The sequence below is a fragment of the Protopterus annectens genome, chromosome 4.part0 (genome assembly GCF_019279795.1).
Source record: "Protopterus annectens isolate FY-2018-M chromosome 4.part0, PAN1.0, whole genome shotgun sequence".
Taxonomy (NCBI): Eukaryota; Metazoa; Chordata; order Ceratodontiformes; family Protopteridae; genus Protopterus; species Protopterus annectens.
Genome location: NC_056733.1, coordinates 1,965,554,958 through 1,965,574,213, shown reverse-complemented (window position 1 = coordinate 1,965,574,213; position 19,256 = coordinate 1,965,554,958).

Below are 19,256 nucleotides of genomic sequence, written 5' to 3'. Positions count from 1 at the left end.
CACACACATACACATATACACACATACACACACACACAGATATACACACACACACACATACACATACACACACACATACTATATATATATATATATATATATATATATATATATATCTTTGTGTGTGTGTGTGTGTGTGTGTGTGTGTGTATATACAAACAGATAGATATAGATAGCCATAGATAGATATATAGATATATATGGAGATATATATATATATACATATAGATATACACACATATTCATATATATATCTATCTATATATATATATATATATATATATATATATATATATATATATATATATATATATATATATATATATATATATATACATAAAAGCGTAATACAACAGTTTCACCCACTGCTAAGGCCACAGGCATAACAAAATGTATAGTATCAGGTAAAGTAATTAAAAAATAAATGCATGTGATAGTTAATGATATCTACAATTGTAATATGGCTGTTAACATTCTAACAATTCACTTAGATAAGCGAGTAGCAAAAACTAGAAAGAAAATATTGTGGTTCTCTTGATTTCATCCCTCTTCTATTAATAATTGGCAAATAAATCTGTTTGTATTTTAGATAAGAATATAACACTACATTGTAGAAACTGCTTGCAGCCAGAGCACAAGCAGATGTAAGCTGTAGTAAGTTTGACTAAGATTACATCAGACCATCCATCATGTATAATAATACCATTATAATTAGAATGAGTGAGGGCATGAAAGGCAAAGACAAAGCAGCTCTTAGTAGAAAAAAACGCAATAATAGCTACTGTAATTGTATATGTGCATTTACTTCTTTCCTGCTTGTAATACAAGATGAGACTTACATATATCTGCAAAAAATATGTTAGTCATCTGGAATGGCTGTGTTTAATCTGGCACTGTGCCATATGGCATGTTGTAGATCTATATAATCATTGTTGAGCTATAAACAACATCATTTTTTTTGCCTTTTCTTTCAGAACTGTAAATATAATACAATGACATAACATTTGTGATAATAAGATCCCTGAAGAATGGGATTTAAATTGGCATTGTTCCCTTAATCCATAGAATAGGAGGTAAAAGTCTAACAGAAACTATCAGATCAATGTATGTGCCAGTGACCATGTACAATTTGTCCTGTATGGGGAAGAATGCAAAGCTAAGGAATTAGTAAGCACAGTTAAGTGATACAGGGAGGGGGTGCGGTGCTATATGAATCATTACAATACTCTCAAAAAATATTTGAGATGCTTTATGACACTGAAATACATTCTAATGCCTCTCTCAATTAAATAAATATAGGACATCACCGCATTGATTACTACTTGATCGATAAGAATTGCACCAGAGATATATATTTTTTTTAAAGTTAAACACCCAGTAATAGCCACTATTTTTGGGATTCCCACGACTCATAAAGGGTTGGAAGATCTTAAGTTTAGGGCCATAGTGGCAGGACAGGGTTCAAAAACATACCCTTTTAGGGTGGTAACAGACAAGTGGGTAAAGCATGTTTATAATAAGGTTGATCACCTTCTGAAAGACTCTTGGGATTTCCTTAGTAGGCTTAAAAATAGTCTCTGGGAAGAAAATACTTCTTTCTTACGGTGGTTGTAGTGGATTTGTATACATCTATTCCAAGGTGTGAAGGAATAGAGCTTTTTTCAGAAAGTATGAAAAGACATAGTGATTTTTCTGATGATAAAATAAGTTTGATTTCAGAATTTATGGAACTAGTGTTGGATTACAATTATATTTACTATGAGGGAGAATACTTTAAGCAAAACAAGGGCTTAGCGATGGAGGCATTGTGTGCCCCCATTTACGCTAATGTGGTGCTGTTAGAATGGGAAGAAACTATAATATTTCCTAGTGAGTGGTTTAAATACATTAAAATGTATGTGCATTTTTTGGATGATGTGTTTATTTTCTGGACAGGGACAGAAGAAAATAAGAAGGGATTTGTAGAATTTTTGAATAACTCATCCAATTTCTTGAAATTTACCTATACAAGTAGTGTGGAAAGTATTAACTATTTGGACACACACATACAAAAAAACTAGTAAAGGATTTAAGTCCAATATTTATAGAAAATCTGCATTTAGTAATTCCTATTTAGAGTATACCAGAAATCACTTCCACCACCAAAAGAATTATATTGCCAAAGGTCAACTAGTTAGGGTTGCTCGTATGACCTCTGATGAAAATGATGTAGATGGAGAATTGCACAAAGTAGCACATTTGTTTCATGAAAGAGGGTATCTGGCTAACATTATGGAGAAAAAATTAGAATATGTTAAAAAAGAGTGGGGTATTAAATTTAAAACATTGCTAGGTAATGCATTACAGGCAAAATAAACTTTGGAAGATGAGAAACAGTTTCATAGGGCTATGGTTATCCCATTTAGTGGACAGATTAAACAAGTGAAAAAGAGTTTTGAATATAATTGGTCCATTCTTAAAATTTATCCCAAAATACTTGCAGTTGTTGGGAAGGAACCCGCTTTTGTATACAAAACAGGGCTTAACCTTAAAGGGTTTTTTGAACTTACTAAAAAAAGTGATGTGGTGCTTCTGTACAATGCAAGTATATTCAAGTTAAGAACACATTAACCCTGCAAAACACTTAGAAGTCTAAAGTGGTTTTTGAAAAAGGAAATTGTTAAACATCAGGGGTGATTTACCTGGCAGTTTGTAAAACCTGTCCAGCTTACTATATAGGTAAGACGGAAAGGCGTCTTAGGGACAGGATATATGAGCACCAGTATCAGGTTGGTACAAGGAATACAAATAATGCCCTATATAAACACTTTTTAGTATGTGCAAATTCTGTTCAGTTTTTATTTGGTATTGTGGAGCGAGTAAGACCAAACCCTAGGGGGGTGAATATAGGAATTATATAGAGGAAAGGAAGACTAAGTGGCAAATAAAACTAGCTGCAACATATGCACCAGGTCTTAATGAGGTGGTATCCTTAAAACCAATATTAGTGAGGAAAGCTACCTCATAGGTACTGTGTATTCAAACTGGAAGAGGGTTAACTTCATAGTACATTTAAGAGTATGTTAAGGAATTTAATATATATTTATAATGTCTTTGAATTTTACCACTTAAAGAAAGTTTTTAAAGTTCATATTTAATGAATGTTTTGGAATTTGAAAAGGTTTTTTCTTTTAGAATATGATGTTTTTTGTTATAATTTTTATAGTTCAGTGCAGATTTTAGGCCCTTACATTCAACTTACCTCTGGTGTGATATCAGTCAATCAAGGTATTCATCTAACCACTCCTACTGCCTTCTCTTTTCCTCCACCCCTCTCTTTCCTCATACAGATTAAACTGCTACAACTTAGTACAGGCATTGGTTTATCCCTGCTCCACTTGCCTTCACTTTGCTCGGGCTTGATTTGCACCCCACCCTGCCCCCAAATACCTCCTGCCCCTGGTGCTGCTACATTTATTGGTACTAGACCACACCCCACTTTTTTTTAAACCAATCAGTAATAACTTGTCACTCAATAGCACCACTCTCAACCTGATAGCACCAGTCCTCCAACTCTACTATTCCTTTTGCCTAAGTTTCAAGTACTATTCAGTAGGTATGCTATCACCCAAAATAGTCTTATTAACTCTACTTCTACCCCTTTTACTCATCCCATATCTCCAAACCGCCTACAAATATCAGGATCACCCAGGTTTCCACTACCCTAAATTCCAAACATCCATCCCATCTACAACAGATAATAATGCACCCTTATTCACTCCATTCATGCTTACCTCCTTAACCCCTAAATACTACCATCTTACTAGACCTTGTTACATTAGTCATAAAACTAGACACTATTACAAAACTTTTTTCAAAATCTTAAAACTCATACTCAGGATACACTACAACCTCACAAAGGATGGCGACATCCACCCAAACCCTGGTCCATTTACACCTGTTGGTGCTAATCCCCCTACTATATCCCCTACCACCATAGCTCCAACAAATAGACCTCCTAGCTCACTGCCGGCCTGCCATCTAAACATTAGGAGCATAAATAACAAAACTCAACACCTGCATGCTCTCTTAGCTGTTCATTCCCCAGATATATTATGCCTAACAGAAACGTGGCTGAAGCCTGCCACCAAGGACCATGAGATTCTGCCACCAGGGTATAGTATGTTTCGACTAGGCCGTACCTCCAGAAAGGTTGGTGGGGTAGCCATACTTTACAAGTCTACCCTATCTGTCAGCATAGACACCCAACAACCACCCCAGTTCAATAATGCTGAAATTCTTATCTCAAAACTACTTATCCCACTTGCTAGAACTGCAGTTGCCCGTTCCCATCTGTTATCAACTCTTCTCTATGCCTCACCTCTATTCTCCAACTTAAACAAAATAGATCTTAATAAACTATCATCCTGCTATAACCACATTGCCAGATTTGCTACTGGCACAGCCTACCGGACAAACCACTGTCACAACCTAAATCGCCTAGGATGGTTTGAGCTGCCAAGCCCACTGCAGTTCAACCAGCTAATAGTGGAAATTAAAGTCCTTTACCAACCAGAAGATACACCTGCACTAAAAAAATATTATCAGCCCCAACACCAGCACCCGGCCACTGTGATCATCCACTAGACTCCTAGTTCAAACATACAAATCCCACTACTCAGCTGGGGACTCTCTGTTTCCCAACTCTGTTGGAAAAATATGGAACAGACTCCCAGCTGACTTCACCCTAGAACCCTCACTAACTCAATTCAAAAACAAACTCAAGAAATACTTCAAAACTCATTGGTTATGTCCTTGCACTAACCCCGACTAGTGACCTCTATCTTTCTTAGGTGCCATACCTTCAACTACTTCTAACTTTTTTCTACCACTCCATTTCAGGAAGGGTCCATTGTATAACTGCTGCTCAGTGTGTCTTAAACCTGAATGTAATGTTATGCATGTTTAACTTTGAAAATAATGTTATGTTTTGTAAAGTGTTTTATAATAAGTACTATATGTGCTAAATGTTGGTATTGCTTATGACTGTAATCTGTTTGAAACTAGCATTTACTAAATGTTCGATGTGTATTATTATCTTGGAGCTTTTCTCCCCGGGCCTCCGCTGAAAATGGATTTGTATCCAGTCGGACTATCCTGGTCAACAAATGTAAAATAAATAAATAAATAATAATAGTTAGTACATTTTACTTGGAGGAATTCTTGTAGTGGTACCTTTAAATGGGTTGGACATCATTTATTCAAACAGTATTTAAAGGAATTCACTATGGAGTGCAATTAGATTCTGATGAAGTTCCCAGTTTCAGGGGATGAAAGCTTTCAATCTGTGTGGTTTTTATGTGGAAGAATAAAAAACAGCTTATACTAAAGAGTTGGGTGACTGCAAGTGATGCCTGTTGCTCACAGTATATGCTTTGGATTTTTTTCTAACTAAAGAACATGTTTTGAAAGATCTGATAAAATTAGACGTTGATGAAGTGATTGGATCAGATGTGATCTTTCTCAGAATTCCAAAATAAGTGAGTGTGCAGCTAGTAGCACCTCAGACCTTTCAGATCAATAACTATTAGGGAGAAAGGGCAGTCTCTGAAGAAAGACAACTATGATTTCTTCAAAGGACTGAGGTCAAGGGTCAGGCAGAAACCTGCACATCACTTAGTTTGACCTTGGAAGGCAGTAGGGTGCAAGATACAAGGCAGCATAGTTTCCTAACAGTTATCTGTTTTCTTGGCTGTGTTACTTATGCATTACATGATGAAAAACTCCTGCTTGTATCAACATTTTAGCAAGTCTTGTCACTCAGCATTTAATAAAGGCTGAGAAAGTAAGTTAACACTGATTAAATTAGTTCCTGTCATGGTGTCCTGTTTTAAAAGTTGGCTGGAGAACTGTAGCTAGCTTTTCTTGTGCTCTGTGCTATTCCCCAATCTAGAGCACCCTTACTATTACCTGAGGAGAAAAAAAAGTTGTTTAAGAGCTATTTCTCCTTCCTAAATTGTAGCAAAGATCTTCCTACAATTTATAGCCCTCATGAAGCACTGAAGTGCTTCAACCTTAACTGCAAATGCAATATCAGTATTAATTTCTGATTGTCGGCACACCACTACCAAAGAATCAGCACACACCATTTCCGACCTCTATCACCTTGCATCTGGAGTAGCTACACACTTCATACATCCTAAATGTGACTGTGGTTGGCTAGACAAAACTGTGGGAACAATAGTGCATGGAATTTATGATTAAGAAAGGGGGAATTACAGAGAGCATGGTATAATATTTAGCCCTTTAATATAATTTGCAGTATAGCGTGTCAAGATGAAAAAGAACTCCTTTTTACAAAGCATACAGTGAACAGAAATTGTGTCAGTAGTGAAGCTGCAGTGGTAAGAATAAGTGTGGAATTTGCCACATTTGTGGAATGCTCACGTGTGCCTGTTTAGGCTTAATACAAGAAGTAGAAGTTCAACTGGGTAATAGGAAGCCAAGGAAGTCTATACACTAGGATATGACATATACGAGACACTGGTGTATTTATTTTAGATGGTACAAAAAGTGAGCAGTAAATGGAAGCATTCACAATGGAAAACTAGGGGTTATGGGAATGCACTTTGATGTGCATCTCCTTAAAAAAGGAAGTCATTCATTCTTTACACATAAAGCTAGTCAGACCAAATCTGAAGTACTTTGCACATTTACAGTGATACCACCTTAGTGAATACATTGACAAGTTAGAGGTAATGCAAAAATAGTGAAAGGTTTGTAACAGAAAATGTATGAAGGAGGACTAAAACAACTTGATATCTATGCACTGGAAACAAGAAAAAAAGGAGCATGAGAGAGACATAAAAGAAAAATTACCTGAAAGCTGTTATCAGCACTGACTATGGAAACATCATTCAGAGCAGTGAAATAGCTATGAGAAGAAGGACATCTAGTATGAACAGCTCTGATATGTTATCAGAAATTATTCCCTCAGGGGACTTCTAAGATGGCTGCACACTGATAAATAGCTTATGTTTAGCTCTTCCAGTGTGAAAACTGAAACTACAAAAAGGGAGACAGTAAAATTATCATTTTGGGTAAAATTCAGTTATTGGCTATTACATACATGACCTGGATGTCAACAAAGAAGATTTAGAGAACCTAAAAGAAATTATACCAGAAAAGGTGAGGAAAAATTACTCACTGGGTAGAATCTTGAAGCTGTTTAAGCTGAAGCAATTCACGCTTCAGCTTTTATAGAAGAGATGGCTTCAAGTAATTTGAGGAAAAATAATCAAATCTACTTAGAGATGATTAAAATAAACTGCTTTGTTTATTTTCAGATTTCAGTATTTCAGGGATATATCAATTCAAATAGCAAAAGGTAGGAAAAAATGATTGATACATGGTGTGCAGATTCTAAAATTTATTTTCAGACAGATTATAAATGTATTTGCAAAATCTTATGCAAAACAGTTTTGCTCCACAAAGGGGGTGATAAGTTGTCCTGGTGACATCCAAGTAACCTCAGATATTGCAATCAAATTAGATTATATTGAAAAAGAACTTCACAGACTGGATCTAAACAAAGCACAAGGAGGAGACAGAATTAGTAACGGATCTGAGAACACTTCAGCAAGAACTTACAGTAACATTATACCCACTGTTCACTAGGTCATATAAATACGGGGAAATTCCTCAAGATTGGAGACATGCTTATTAAACCTCTCTTTAAGGGAAAAGGGAGTAGGACAAACCCGGTGTCATGTAAACCCTTATGTCTACTTTCATGTTGTGGGGAAATAATGGAGATTGTAATACTGGATAACTTATTGTCAGAATTGGATAGGCTGGGAAGCTTTTCAGTGGAAACCTGGGGACAAATGTTCCAACAAATAACTGACAGTAGAGCAGTTGAAAATACCGCAGAGTATCATATACATGGTAGAGATGAATAGAAATATAGAAGAGTTTGATTATAAGGAGGCTATATACATTTTTTACAAAGAGCATTTCAACACGATAACAAGTACAACATTTTAGCAGCATACATGATAGCTGACAATTTTATTTTACATTTACATTATAATTTAAGTTAGAAGAAGAGACAAAAATATAACTTGCTGCATTGTAGGAGAGTAGTAGCTGGTATGTGTACAAAAGTTGGTCAAATCAGGGTAAGGGACAGCAAGCTGGGTTTAGTTAGACTGGTACTGTGCAGGACCATAGACAGTGATTAGTGAAGTGTTCTTTTAGAAGTAGTTTGAATTTGTGACTGTCTGCATTTTTTAGGATGTGTTGGGCTATTAAGTTCCAGGTTTTGGGTGTTTTATTAGAACAAAAAGTGTCATTATAGCAGTTATGGGTTTTACATACCTTTAGAAGTAATTTGTCAGATAATCTTTGGGACTTGAGGTTTGTGTTAGCTTGAACTAGGTCTTTGAATGAAGGGCAGTTGTCGGGCTTGTGGATGATACTATGGGCAATGGCTAGTTGGTTAAGAGATAATAGGATGGGTAGTTCAAGCCAGCTGAGTTGATGTAATGTAGTGCAGTGATGAAATTTATGGGGTTGGTTTGCAGCAAAGTTAGCTATTTTGTTATAGGTTTCTAGTTTATTTAAATCTGACTTGTGCAGGTTGGTGAAGATTTGGGAAGGATAGATGAGGGAGGATAATAAGTGGGATCTGGTTGTGGCTAGTCTGGCATTCTTGGTTAGGTATGGTTTGGCCCTATAGAGTGAGTCAAGTTTAATGTGGACTTTTTTGATTGTCTGTGCTATATTTTGTCAAATTTTAGACAGTTAATAGAAAAATCTAGCCAAGCTAGACTTTTCACTGTGTAATACCTTGAAAGCTCTTGCATTAGAGGCAACAAGGCATATATGCAAATGACCCCATAAGGGCATCAGATGTTTCAGCTGTATGGCAATTCTGAATGTCCATGACTTTTTCTTTTTATGTCTGTTATGGACAAATTCAGGCCAATGAAGCCAAACCCCGCTAGTTAGCTGCTTGGTGACCTTGGTTGAGCTTCTTTATTAGTATCCATTGCAGTATTGACTGTTTTTTGGAATGTTTGTTAATGCGAGTGGGACAGTAAATAGTTTGTGAGAAGTTGTAGATATTGATAAAAATGGAGGGGTCATCAGAGGTTCAGGTAAGCCGGTCTAGATTGGAATCACCTAGGGATATTGTTTCTTGGCTGAAGTAAGTTGATGCCCAGCAGAGAAGGTTTCTATATTAGATAGGTTGTTCCTAGGAGTTAAATATGTGGCAATGATTATATTTTTGTAAGAACTGAGTTCTAGGCAAGTGGTTAATATTTTAGAGTTGGGGAGGTCAGGCAGAGTGCATTTTAGTTAGCACAGTTTGAGGGAATCTTTAAACATGATAGCAATACCTCCACCCCATTTGTTTAGCCTATCAAGTCTGAAAATGCTGTAGCCTTTGGTTAGAATTTCTTCATCTTTATATGATGCTTTAGCCAGGTCTCAGTTATGACAGCTCTGTCAGGTGAATAGAGGGCAAGGGCAGCATTTAATGCATTTACTTTATTTATAAAGCACCTGAGGTTGAAATTAGTAATTAATAGATAAGCATGGAGGGTTGGGGGAGAGATTGACGAGTGCCTAAATTTGTTAGAGTGTAGAGGGAGGGGTGATTGTAAGATGGCTGAATAAGTACGTTTGGGTCATGAGTTGGGATGTATTTCTGCTCATATTTTATTTAAGTTAGAGAGTGTAGCAAAAGCTGTGCGAGTATGGATACCAGTCTGGAATATTTGTGAAGATAGGATAGAGAGGTATGTGTGCGGATGTATTTAAAAGTGAAGAATAGTATATTAGATTTATTGTAACGTTGTGGTGAGATGTGTATGTTTGTGTTGGGCTTGTTGTGGTTTGGACTGAATAGGAGTGTTGAAGAGTGCTAGTTTATGATGTGGAGTGTATGGTATGAAGTAGCTTGGAGAGTTAGGAAGAAAAAACAACATAGGGGAATCGTAGGTATTAGTGAAGCTTTTGCGAGCATGGTAGTATGGGGCAGAGAAATAGGAAGGAGTGCAATAATGTACGGGACCAAAAGGAGAGATATTGTGATATATAGCGGAGGGGATTATGATATAGAAGGGAGTGTAGTGATTGGTTGGTGGAAATATCTGGGGGGTAGAGGGATAGGTGTGAAGTTGGTGTGGAGATGGTGAATGAGAGTTAGGGAGGGTAGGAATGAAGGTAGGGTAGGGGAGCGGAGTGAGCTAGAGTGAAGCGAGGGTGAATGGAGCAGGTTGAACCATGAAGTGGTCTTATGCAGCATGAGAGAAACAAGTTTGGATTGTGAGAAACCAGGTCAGTATAGTAGTACTGCCCTGCTTTACCCTGCTTAAAGTATACTACATAACAAAAAGTGTTTTAGTGAGCCAGGGCAGCTATAAGTTGAGGGTGTTGGCCCAGGCACATTATTTCACTAGTTTAGAAAGATAAAAAGCAGACCATAATAGGGGGCATGTGTTTTGGGATTTTTTAGACAAGGTTCTGGTGTGCAAAAATACTAACAGAGTTTAGACCCAAATTTGGGGGAGGAGAAGTGGGTGCAGTAGTGTAAACGCATGGATAATAGGCTTGCTGTTATAAGTATAAGTGCAGGAGCGGCCTTAGGTTAACTGGTGCCCTAGGCAAAAGGGCTCCATGGCGCCCCCCACCACACCACCTGGTGCCCCCATCCTGGTCTACCTACACCAAATAAATACTGGAAAAGCACCCCTAATAGAGCAGCGCCCTAGGTGGCCGCCTAGTTGGCCTATGCCTAAGGCCGGCCATGAGTGCACAGGTATTGACCTACACTTATTCTTGTTTAGTTAAGCAGTTCTTACCATGAAAATCAGCTAATAATAGGTGTGTTCCTGGCCGCCATGTCTTAGAGGGTGGGAAGCTTGTTAAGAAGGTGGGATGGGACTGGAAAACTTATTCTTCTTTAGTTAAGCACTTCCTGCCAAAAAAATCAGCTAATGATGTGCGTCTCCCTGGCCGTCACATGTTAGAGGCTGGAAAGCTTGATAAGAAGGTGGGATGGGACTGGAAAATGCTGAGCACACTACTGGGAGGCTAGGAATCATGGTCTAATTCATTATGTGTTTGGTATGCATGTAATGTAAGTCTTCCCCAACATGTATTTATTACTGCAATTCTTTTCTTCACACTGTAGCGCTTTATAGTACATAAGGACTTATATAACATATCTTACTGTATGGCATTATATAAGATCAGCATAAGTGTGACTGGCCTGTGTTAGGGCACTTTTCTTGTGTGCTTGTGTTGTTTACATGCTGTAAGGCAGTGTTCTCTGTAATTTCTTGTGAGCATGCCCAGTCTAATCATGTAGCTGAAGCAATCCCTTTATGAACAGTGACCTTGAACTACTGAAATGTTATCAGATCTGTGTTTTCATTTGTTACTTGTGTATTTTGAGCATTATGATATTACCATTTAGGATGTATATAAAAATACAAAACATGCTTCTCTACTACCGGCTTCAAGTTAATATACCCTCATTCTATGGTGGCCAAATGCTAATAAATGGTAAAACATGTTTATTTTTGATTTGCATGACTACAGCTGTAGTGCTAATTTATTTTTGTTTGTACATGATGAATTGGAGAGCACAGCAGTACAATATGTTATAACACATACATTCCTTTGTATACACTACATGTTGCATTCAATAGCTATAGTCTATGTGAATAGTCACTAATGTATCCACTGTCCTTGCTAACTGTTATCTCAATTCAACATGTTCTCAGCATTAGTATCACATCTACTGCCCATTATTACAGTGTTGCTTTGTGTCCTTTTCACATCTTTTGAAAGTATGTCCATTTTTAGTTTTGTGCATTAATCAAGGATTATGGATAGGATTAATTATTATTTCATCGATATGAAAGTATTTATGTTTAAAATGTTTCTTTTTGACTTAAGTGCATTTGACTACATTATCTGAGTATGTTATCCCCATTAACCCTCCTCTCTTAATTAGGTTCATAGGAAGTTACTAGACTATTGACCAGAGGGTTCTTTTAAGCCTAGCCTATTTCATCCATTATATTTCAAGAGAAAAAAAAAGTCTAGTTAATGCCTAGATTATTATTAGTAATGATGGCCCATGTCCAAGAAGGATGTGGGAGATATTCTTGGCAAGCATTTGCAGTTTGCCATCCATTAATTCAGGCACCTTTTGATCAGAGTCATAGAAGTGCTCTGGTTAGCATGAATTGGTAGCCTACTCCAGAGAAGTAGCAACCTTTGTGAGATGAATTTGTTTCTCCAGCATATCCTATTAAAATTGCATGCCAGATTTAGGTCACTGGAGCAGGTAATTCTAGTTCCATTTGACTTACAGATGTGCAGTAACTTCATCAATTTGGAGTCAGACATTGCTATGTAAGCCAGGCACTAGGCTACCCTAAACAGCTTATATGCTACTGAGTACCTGTATCTTCTTAGTTAAAAATCCCTGGGGTCTCTCCAGTTGCTGCAGATGCCTGGTATGATACATGCCAAAGGTGGCATTATACTCAATTATGGGCCTGATCAGGGATGAGTATGGGGGGGGGTTCATAACCTCTTTTCCTCTTGAGGCTAGCTAGCTATGCCTTTGCTAATCAATGTACAACATAGAATGCATTTCTTACTACATTGGACACATGATGGTCAAACTTTAGGTTACAGTCTACTATTGTCCCCAAATCCCTCACTACAGTGTTCGTACTGAAGGTATATGTGTTAATACCAGTGTAGTTTGTGTACGTTCTACCCAGTTAATGTCACCTGCATCTTGATTCTTTTAATCAACTTGCCATTACTTTTTATAAGCTGTTTGCACATGCTCACATAATAGGCTTTCTAACAGCAAGTCATTTTGTTTTCACTGCATGTTCATGCTTCCCGGCACTTTTTAATAGCTGCCAACTCCTCTGCAGACCATAAAAGTGTGTTTATAAACATATAAACCTGATGAGCATCATGCATATTCAATGACCACTACTGCTCATTGTTGTTTAAATTTTGTGAGCATAATAAATATTAGGGAGTATCCACCCAGTGGCCTGAACACTTTTATGTATTTAATAAAATAGTTTACACATTAATTTATTTAATGATAGTGTTATTTTTCTTAGGGCTAAAAGTTAAAGTTTTTTGAAATCAAGCAAACTGTTTTATTTATTTATTTTACATCTGGGAAGGAAACACAGATAAGAAAAGGAGAGGCAGCCATCAGTGTAAGTGGAAACACAGGCTTAACTTGCACTTTAAAATGTATAATCTTACTTTTAGATTAAGTAATGTCTATGGGTGCAGGTGTTGATTTGGAATAATTGTTTGTATCTGAAGGGTTATATTGTTTTTGTTGAAAATGTACATAATTTTGTGTGTTTATTCTAAAATAGTAAGGGATGGGATTGTTATTAAAGTGTATTTATTTTATTTTTTTTTGACTGAGGATTTTGTTAAATCAGATAGTTTTGAAAATTTGATATAGCTTCAAATGGGGATGAGAATAAACAACTGTATAAAATATCACACTTCCAAGCAGTGTGTGCATGTAAAACAAAGTTGGAATGCATTCCAAAAAGCTGTCATGCATAGTAGGTAGGGAATTTTTTTTAACATAATGACTACTCTATCCATACTATCTTGGAATGTAAATGATCTTACAGGTACAGACAAAAGAGGAAGAGTTCTGAAGTGTGTCATGAAATCTGCATTGCAAATAGCAATGCTGCAGGAGAGACATTGGAAAAAATGAACATATGAATTTGGCAAAGTAAGGAATTCAGGATGGAAATTCAACAAAACATCAGATACAATGGAAAATGGGAATAATAATATTGATTCCTAGGGTGTTCCAATTGTGAAAGAAAAGGAGGGAAGACAATAATGGTAGATTTTGGTAATCATGGGCTGTTCGATTCATAGGTTCATAGGTGTTTACTAGGCTAATGGCCACAAGGGCCCTTTTAAGCCTAGCCAGGCTTCCCAAATCTCTGACAAGTTCTGGTACCCTTGATAAGTGTAAGCAAGGGCATTGGAGATGAAACATTTACAAGTAGGGGCCTGGCAGATGAAACATTTACAGGTGCCAAGCCAGGGATGAATTTCCTGTTCCTCCTCCAATTGTCCAAGTTACACTTGAATTAGGTAAGGGAGGAACTCAGCTTCCCATGGATGGGGAGCCTGTTCCAGAGATGGGGTAGTCTCTGGGATATATACCTGTCTCTTCAGCAGGTCCTATTTATATCACAGGCAAGGTTTAAGTCTTTACAATGGGTAATTCTGGTGATGACTGTTTTGCTGATATGCAAGCAGTCCATCAGAGTGGGGTCTGACAATGTCCTGTATACTAAGTATACATCTCCACTCAACAGCTTGTAGGAGGCATAATACAAGGATAGGACATTGAGGGTGTCTGCATAGGACATTTTACTTCTGCCCTATATTCTTATAGTGAGGAACCTCTGTGGACATTCCATTTGTTGGATATGCCTGAATGGGTAAAGTGGGCATTGTACTCAATGGTAGGCGTGATGATTGCGAATACAGTGCAACAGTTACTTCCTTGGACCTAGATGCCATACCTTTGTTTATAAGTTGTGCAACATGGAATGCTTTCCTCTCTAGTATAGGAACATGATGGTCAAAGTTCTATATTACTGTCTATGTGTGTCCACAAGTCCCTGAAGACTGGGTCAACTCTAATGGCCATGTTGTCAATATGATAGTTACCAGTGGTGGATGACTTCCTGAAGGATACTATTATGTATTTCTTGGCATTTAATTTTAGTCCATGGCTCTGACACCAGTTGTTTGTCTGTGTCAGCCCTTTCTGGATAACATTTGTGTCTGTGTGGGATTCAATGACAGCTGCTAATTTTCAATCATCTGCAAATTTAGTCAGGCAAAGATCATTAACATTAGTCTTGACTTCAGAGAAGTAAATTCCAAAAATGCGTGGTCGAAGGACTGATCTTTGAGGGACTCCAGTTGTGACTTGCCTCTTTGTAGAGGTGGACTGTCCAGTTTTAATTTCCTTGGCCTGGTCTGTGAGCCAGTTAGCTATCCATCAAGTGACATTTTTATTTGTACCTAAACCAGTGAGTTTGTCACCAATGGCCAAGTGAGGCATTGTGTCAAATGCCTTGGCCAGATCAAGAAAGGCAGTGTGAACCATTTTGCCCTCATCCATTGCTTTAGTGACCTTTACAAAGAAGTCCACCAGGTTGAGTAGGCATGACCTGCTCTTGATGAAACCAAACTGGGTTGAGCCAAGTGTCTGGAAGTTTGCTATATCTGTATTGATCATGTCCACAATAATAATTTCCTTGGCTTTGCATATAAGACTAGTGAGACTTATGGGTCTATAGTTTCCAGGGTCTGTAGATGGCCCACCTTTGTGCCGAGGGATGACTGCTGCTGTTCTCCATTCATGAGGCTCAAACCTTTTTGGAGGCTACAGTTAACTAGCAATTTCAAAGGGACTGATAGGTCATGTTTCAAGCTATTTAGAAGGCATCCTGGCATATTGTCTAGGTCCATTGATGCAGTGTTCTTGGACTTAGAGACAGCATTAAGGACCTGTTCCCTAGTGATAGCAGAGGGAGTTATATTTGATGGCATTTCCTGAGGGAAGGTTGAGGCGGAAAGATGGGTAAAGTTGTAGCTGAATTTGTTGGTCAGTAGGCTTGCTATTTCTTCTGTCTAAGTATAGGTGTTCCATTTACATTAAGCCCTGCACAAAATTGTGTATTGCCTTTGAGGTTGCAGACATAGCTAAAGAATGGCTTGATGTTGTCCTTGGTCTGAGAGTCCAAATTTCTCTATGCAGCTTTAAACTATGTCTCAGAGACTGCACAGACATCAGCATTCTCTAGGGTAAAGTAAGCTTTTATGGAGTACAGTTTTTATTTGGACTCCTAGCATTGAGCAGTAATACCTTTAGATTTTCTTGGTTTTGATTTATTTCAGTTTAGCACTGGCTAAAAAAGGCACTATTGGGGAAGAAAACATTTTAGCTAATATTTAAAACCTAGAGGGGAGAGGTGCAGACCATTTTTGGCAAAGCAGCATGGTCTGCTGACCATCTCCTTCCATGCTGACAAATATTGTACCCCCTTAGAATGACACCAGAAACTAAGCCTATTATTAAAGTCAATCATCTTTTGTTTATATTGTGGCATCATCCTTGGAGAAGGTAAAATGCTGCTCAACGCTAGGCTCATACCAGCCTGGAAAACATGATATCCCTCTTCAGATAGTCTAGGGGGGTATATCTCAGGACAACCACATGGACTATGACTGAGACATACCAGTACTTGTAGTCCAATGACTTTGAGTGTGTGCATAATGTGGTGGATCCTAGCCTCTGATAAGCAAGTGACCATGTCTTTCTCCTTACTCAGCCTGGTAAGAGGAACATCAGTGTGTCTTCCACAAGGGAGACTGATTATGCTGGCATGCAAACTGTTAATATGCAGCTTAAGACATTTTTGGGAGAAATAATTCACTTTCACCCATGAATATTACTTATAACTGGGATTGGAACTTGATTTGCAATAATAAGAATGTATCAGGGGTACCTAAAAGGGAAATATGAAAACAGGATACATTTCTGAAGAAATTTATGAAAATATTTAGTGTGGAGGATGTGACTTTCGTAGTAGAAACTCATGAAGAATTTATGTTATTCCCCAAGGTACAATAACTGGGCTAGACTGGATATAAGTTATATTTCACTGGAGCATGTGTATTTAATTGCAAACTTTGATAAACTCACACAATAACTACTTCAGATCATGTACTGATAAGAGTGAGATAAAAATAAAGGATAATGAAGTGAAAATGAGACATTGGCACTTTCCTACCTACCTGTTAAAATGAAAGGAATTCACTGATTGGCAGTGGAAGTTATTGGAGCATTACTAGAAAAGATAGAAATTTCTTAGGAAGGGTTACATGGTGATTGGAATAAAATGAGAATGAAGCTGAAAATACAGTAGGTTAAAATTGAAAGAGATATGGTTAAGAAGTAATAGTAATTATTTAGACAGGCTGTCAAAGATGTAAGTATTGCAGAATAATGCAAATCTCATAGAACAAGAAGATGAACAACTGCAGAATGCTAAAGAAAAAATAAGGAAATATTTGAGTAATATATATGAGTTTACAAAGACTGATGTTAGAAATCATTTTTTGATAATAACTCAAGAGCATAAGAACTTTTAGCACAACAACTTCAGCACAAAAGTACAAAGGCTTTTCACCAGACTTAGGGAGCCTATGACAAGAAAAATAACAAGAGATCCAATAAAGGTATTGGGGATATTTTGGAAATTTAATAAAACTTGTATAAAGTAGAGGAATGTGGAAAAAAGAAAGAGCACAAATGGAAGACTTAATTATTCCAAGGCTACAACATCTAATATTAATCACTGGTGGAGATGAGATAAAAATGGTGATGTATAATCAACTAGCAAAGAATTCTCCAAGACCAGGTGGTAATCCTGTGGAAATTTGGAAGTTAGGAGGAAGAAAGTGATAAAGTTCTGAACATTTTATTTAATAGTATTTTAAAAGGAGAGGAAGCACCAGCAACTTGGAAGAAGGCTGTGGTAGCTGTATTCCTTAAAGAAGGTTAAGACCTGTCAGATGCAGCTTCTTAGATACCCAGTTCTATTTTAAACCATGATTATAAATTGTTTAGGCCTATACTAGTTAAAAGAAATACAAAGTTTTTACCATTGATAGATATCGATCAATACAGTTTTGTGGAGGGGTGGGAAAACATTTGATAACATAAATAGATCACTGATAATCTAGAGGGAAGCAGAGCATAAAATATACTACTCTTTTGGTGGGTTTTGACGCAGAGAAAACATTCAAGAAAGTAAGTTGTGACTTTATGAGTAGGGTAATGGAAGCATTTGCATTCCCTGATACAATAATAAAATTAATTAGGAGGGTGTATGAAGGATCAGAAGCAAAAAATAAAGTGGGTGGGTGCCTGTCCAACAGGTTGTGTTTAAACAAAGGAATAACGCAGGGATGTCCTCTTTTCTCTTTGTTATTTGGTTTACATTTGGAGCCACTGGCAAAGAAAGTAAGGGACTTAGAAATTCAAGTATACAATTCATATGGTAATCAAGAAAAGTTGTCTATAGTTGCAAATTATATTATTTTGTACTTGATAAATCCAGAAAAGGACATTTCAGTGTTGTGGAATATTTTGAGAAACCTTCAGTTCATTTCAGGATATGCAGCTAAAAAAATAAAATAAAGGATAACGGCCATAAATTATGCACCCACACATGACTTGGTTCAGAAATACCCACTTTTATGGTGACATGATAAGATGATATACTTAGGAGTATTAATTAAAAAGACTTCTGTTATGGTAGCTAATGATATGTGGGAAGAAACTAAACAAAAAACTGCGAAACTAGAAGCTTTTGTTTATGGATATGGATTATAAGATACAGTCAGTGATAACGTTTACTCCCTTTAGTTCATGCATATTTTTATCATCTGGAGAAGAAGTTGTGGACAATAATTAATTAAGATGTGAAGAAATTGATTTGGGAGGAGAAAAGGGCAAGAGTTTAGTGGAATAAGTATATTCTCACAAAAGAATAAGGTGGTTTTGGATTACCTGATTTGAAGAGAAGTTTTAGAGTTACGTATTTAAGGCTGATATATGTTATAGAAGCAGATTATTATTCAAAGTGGAAAAGTATGATGATGAAGGGAGGGATTAAGAAATAAGAAGAGAGTGTGGTTTTGGATGCAGAGCCTTGAGGAGAATAACAGCAGCCATAAAGGATATTATGTTTATAAAATTGCTGAAAATATTCTAAGAGCGATGCCAACATAGGAATGAAGAAAAACAATTTTGCTAATGGGGTGACTGCAAATAGGGGAGCAGAAAATAGACTAGAGGGTAGTTGAATTTACTGGAGAAAATTGTTAAGAAACCAAGATATTAAGAGCAAATAACTTGAGGGGAATGTAGTAGAGTATAATGAAGCTTAGAATGATTTGGGATTGCATGTTAGAGACTGCCTTCCCTAGCAAGAATTGATATCTGAGTAAAGGTTAAAAAAAAAAAAAGGAATAGGGGGTTCATAAGTTAAAAACCTGCTCTGCTAGAGTTTTCAGATGAATAAAAACAGAAGCTGCTGTGAAAAAGAGGATAATTGGCAGGGAATATAACATATCACTTTATCAGCTAT